We start from the raw sequence: 5,555 nt of genomic DNA on the forward strand, positions 1-5,555 counted from the left end.
CCCGGGCCTCAGGTGTGGTAATCACACACAAGGATGAGCGGATACACCGTTTGGAATCCCCCGAGCAGTTAGATCATGCCAGCCTACCTAGAATCACCCAGACTTTCAAAAGTTTGCAGCTTGTTTTCCCAGGAGACACTTTGCATTCGGCTCTTTCCCTTTACTTCTCTCCCCTTAGTTTTTTCCTTCCTTTTCCTCCCCCCTCACACAGGTTCTTAACATGATTGTAGGCTGGATTTGTAGACATAGATCACCATGCTATCTTTCTAAGCGTTTTTATTATCCATCCAGATTCTCATGTAATTCCTCAGTTGGGTAAATAAAAGCATCACAATCTTTCCCGTAAACTCTGATCATACAGATCATATATTTATAAAATGGTAATGCAAAGTGGCCCAAATCTTGTTTAAAAGTAGAATATGAGACACTTTCAGGGGAAAAAAAAGGTGATTATAAGTAATAAGCTTGTGAATCAGTGTGGTGGACTGATAATTTTTCAATATCCTATTGAAGCATACACATTAATTTTGTAGTTAAAAATGTTTACTTCACAAAATGAAGGTTGATTTGTATTCCCTTACTAATCCCTACTAGGTTTTGATGACCATATGAAGACTGCTAAAGGGACTGAAACTGAACACGCTTATTGGATTTTAGAAAGTCTGTAGCGCCAGTTTTATCTGCATCCCAGTGTGTTGAAGAATTCTTCGCTCTTTCACGCCATAAGGAAAACAAACACCTTAGACCCTCTACACTCTGCTGGCTTAGAAATAAAACGTATTTTTGTAATAGCATCAGGAAATACAGCTTTAATTAATGTGTCTTAATTCAACTTATTTTTCCGACACCTAACATAGGAATTTGCACTTCGTATCTGGCCATTTCACTCGCAGTCCTAACAATGGCACTTCTGGTGACATCTGGGCTAGGAATGCTTCTTCAACTGTGGTTACTGCATACTGAGCTCATTAACCTCTCTTACGTTCAAGGACTAGTGATAGTGAGACCAGAAATGTACATTTCGGCTGCAATGCAATATGCCTTCTGTTAGTGAGAGAACTTAATGGTAACATCTATCCTTATATTGCCGGGGACACGGTCCTTATACACTTTGGCATCTAAAGCACAGTTTACCCGGAGGCAGGGATAAAAGGGCAAGGTTAGCCTAACAGAGGAATAAAACAGTACAGAAAGGACTTCAGTAAGATGTTGGACAGCTTCGGGAGTTTAAAAATGGGCTTGCTTTGTTTTCACTGTGTAGTCTAGGGAGAGTCTTTTTATCCACTAGTTCAATACATTATTTGCCAAGTACCTGCTATGTACGATGCTATAAACAGAGAGATGAGTAAGACACTCACTAAATATAGAACAAGAGCTTTCTGGGAGCTGCTAACCACACACAGACCGGTTTGGTTTGGTTTTGCCCTTTTCCTGGTCAATATTGTTGTTCAACATTGTAGACTTAGAGTATTTGAAACTGCACAGTCTGTTCTCCTGCTTTTTATTTGTATTGACATATTCTGGATGAAACGTTAATAAAACCTTTACCTCTCTGCATGAGAATTGCCTCTACTCCCTAGTTCTACTCCCCTACCAGCGCAGTGAACATTGCCCATCATCTATGTTTCTAAGAACCATGGCTGATAAGGATGCATGGTTTGTAATTTGACAGGGGTGAAAAGTGAACCAGATGCCCCTGATGGGGAAAGACACCACACTCTGGGCTTCCTGGGACGGGAAGGCTCTGCTCACCTGCAGGGGCTGAAGTGCTCTGCTCACCTGGACCGCGAAGGCTCTGGCCATGAAAGTATTGAATCTATGAGACTGTAAGACAGACAATACACATGCCCCATTCCAAAGCCCTGTGTGCCGACTTCTACATAGACTATTGCTCGTCCAAGATCCTGGCAAGGGAGAGGACAAGGGGATGGAGGAGGAGGGCTGTCGCTACTCAGTGGTGGAGTGACTTTCCTCCCTCCAACCTGGAGGGAGCCAACTCCTACTCTTTACTTTGCAATGAAATGCTGGGTTGAACATAAAAAGCCTCCATACGCCATTGTGCTTTTCCTTCTTATGACAATATCTCTAAGTCCTCATAGTAGAATGTCCATTGTGATCCATCCAGGACTGGTACAAGATGCCCATGGATAACAAAGCCCAAGGGTGCCTCAACTGTGTGTATGTGCGTGGTGTTTGTACATGACCACACAGATTCTTCCATGTGCTTTAAGCCTCTTCAGAGCAGCAGTAATATCTAACACAAAGCCTCACTACCTCAGCGTAAACTCTGGAGAGCACTCTGCCTGTAGCAAACTGACGTTTCGCCCTTTGTCCCTTTCTGGAATCTTTTTTTTTTTCTGAACCTCTTCTGTCTTGAGGTATTTACATCTGAACCATTGAATAAGGAGAGCCAACTAGCAGGCACCTGGGTGATGTTGCCCATGTTTTACATTGATCCTGAAACCTAGCAAATTAATCAACACTGAATTGAGTGGGTCTGAAACTTGGTCACATAGGATTTCTTTCTACCAATGTCTCAAAAAAGAACTGCAATTAAAACATTTCATATGCAGCCAGTCTGGGAAGCAGGGGCCTTTGGAGAATGACGGCCATTAAAACACAAGGTTCTTCTCTCTCTCTTCCTTTTTTTTAGAACACTGTAATTGGCAATAACCTAAATCATCCAAAAACTTTCTTAATCCAATGTAATAAAAAGACTGTGTGCCCAATGGTGGGCCATCCAGTGCACAGCCCCATGCTGTCATGGAAATTGTCCTGGATAAACGCCACAGAGTCACAAAACAAATGATAAGATAGGGGTGTAAGAAAGGGGTTTGTGGGAAGGGAAGGGTGGACAGGGATGGAAGGGAGACAAAAGGGGGTGGGTGAGAGTAATCAAAACACATTAGATATATCTCTGAAACTGTCAAAAAAGACAAACTTAATTATTAAAAATAATCAAATATGCTAAAAATTAAAATATGTGAAAATAGTATAATAATTAGTGAGCCATTTAAAGTCAAAGGCTTGGGGAAAAATATTAAAAGCTAATGAAGTGAAATTTTTCTGTCACTGTGCTAGAATTGCCCAGGGACATGGAAAACTGAGCCTTTTCTTAATACTAGAAAGGATATTTGACTTCACACTAAAAAGAACTTCCTGATAATAGCAACTGCCCAAGACTAAAGGCTGTTTGAGTGTTAAAAGAGTTTTCCCAGCATCAAAGAGAGTGAGTGACCGGTCACCTGGACCTTCCTGACCCTGGAAACCTGAGTGGAGGAGTGAGTGAGCTTTCTTGCAACCATCTTTATGGAGAGCCTGGGAGCAACAGTGCTTGTGAAATCACCAGATGTACTTGCGCATTATAGACAGAGTTTGGTTTGGAAAAAGAAAATGGAGAATCTGGGATAACTCTGCAGGATATGGAAAAAAATCAAGGGATTGGGGGGAGGAAAAAAGCGGAGATAATCTTCTCTTAAAAGAATTATGCCTATCCCCAAAAAGACTTTTGAAACTTGGAGAAGGAAGCCCTCCCGGAATGGGGAGTGCAGCTGGACTGGTGCTCCTGCCTTTGGTCCTTAGGTCGACTCCAGAGTTCCTGGAGAGAGCGTGGAATAAAGAAGCACGGAATAGCAGGAGAGAAGAGGAGCTCCAGTGGGAAGCAGGCATCCGATGGTCCAGAAGTGCCTCTGCTTCACGTTGGAGACACAGGAGACTTTGAAGTCATGTCTAGCAGTCTTTAGGCCCAAAAAAAAAAAAAACCCACGTGCTCTGAGTGAAGCAACTAACATAAAGTGCAAAGTATGGCCTCAAAGTGAAGCCGAGAAGTAGTTGCCCCGTGAAGACCCTACACTCAGACCATGCAGTTGGCAGGAAGCAAAAACAGGCACTGGGCACGGTGGCACCAGTCTGAAATCCCAGCCTTAGAAATGGGGATCTTGAGTTCCAGGGCTGTCTGGGCTACACCGTAAGATCCTGTGGAGAAGGAAAAGAGAAAGGGGAAGCAGATGAGAGCTGAGGGGGGGGGCACTAAAGGCAAATCAAAGGAACGGGAAGAAAAGAGCACAGACTCCATTCAGGTTTCTCAGAATGAAGTGCTGGTGTCTCCAGCGAGCACCACGGTGTCAGGTGCAGGGGTCCGGTTCTGGGACATCAGCTTCAAGGCATTCCACCGCCAAAAGACCCAACCATGCAAAGCTGGGGCAGAGGGGGCCTCTGTCTGAACACAAGAGTGGGAAAAGATTACTGAAGTAGAAAGTTGATTCCTTTTTAAGTGTCTATTACTTGTAAAGCGCATTTATGACCTCTCTGACACGTGACTATCAGACCCAGTTGGTTATAACAAACGTAAAATTCTGGCTCCGTGATCTTACATAATGTACTATGGAACACGTGTGAGAACTCTGGTTTTGTGATCTTAAATAACACCATTCATGAATGTGAAAACTTGACTGATGTTAGGAATTTTCTGCCTCACATTCTTGTCTAAGAACATGATAAACTGTTCTCCCAGCAGATATAGATATATATATTCCTACTCAGTTTTTAACTTGAATATATCTACAGTGAGTTCATATCGGGGATAATTTCTCTGGAGAGATTAGCTCTGTGCTCATTTGATGCCTTGTGTGTGTTTGTTGTGGTGAGCACTTGTTCCTTGGCACAAGAGTTTCCTAAGTTGGCCTGTGACTGCCGGGTATTAGATAAAGAACTCAAAGTGACTTGGGGACATTTTACTTAAATGTCTATTTGTGCATTAAAATGTCTTCCATTGCCAGGGAAAAGCTGATTGCAGAGTGTCTTCCTCTCTTCTCATTGGTTCGTGTCAAGTTTCAAATTAAACTGGTGTTCTTGAAGCCAAGGCTGCCCTCCACATCCAGTTTCTGCGTCTAAGTCTATGAACGGATCTTTGTTTCGCAAGGAAGTTTCAAGCTTCAGAACTGGGAATTATAAGTCTTTAAATAATTCTGGTAATGGTTTGAAACACTTTATTAAAAGGTCCAGACCAAAATAAAATTGCTTTGTAATGATTTATTTAGAAGCTTTCCTACCTAAGAGTTGGCAATCCCTTTTGTGCATCAGATGGAAGCGTTACTATTAGTGTGACTGCTCCAGGGACAGACTCTAGATGTGACTGGCAAGCCTGCCACACGCGTCTCGGTACCTCTCCAATGTAGAGCCGTTCTCTCTCTTAGAGGGAGAGCCACAGCCACCATGAATTATGTTAATGTTGACATTGTGAGCATGATGGCCTGGGCCTAGATCCAGACCAGATGTAACCTTCAGGCCCAGGGGCACTCTGAACTTTCCCAAGAGTTCACCGTTGTGTGTGATGGCTTGGCATAAACCAAAGCCTACTGTGAGGATCTGCCGACCTGCGCAGACTAACCCCTGGAACACATCTGTGCTTCTAGGCTGCCTCCGTTGCCCACTGACTTCACTTCCAGAGCACAAGTTCAAAGACAGGTTGTGCGAAATGTAAAGACAGGGAAGGCAGGAGAGTAACCTGGGCTCTCCCGAGAACAGGGACTTGTGCAGCCTCTAAGCCAGCCCTG

This window comes from Microtus pennsylvanicus, chromosome 3 (genome assembly GCF_037038515.1).
Source record: "Microtus pennsylvanicus isolate mMicPen1 chromosome 3, mMicPen1.hap1, whole genome shotgun sequence".
Classification (NCBI taxonomy): domain Eukaryota; kingdom Metazoa; phylum Chordata; class Mammalia; order Rodentia; family Cricetidae; genus Microtus; species Microtus pennsylvanicus.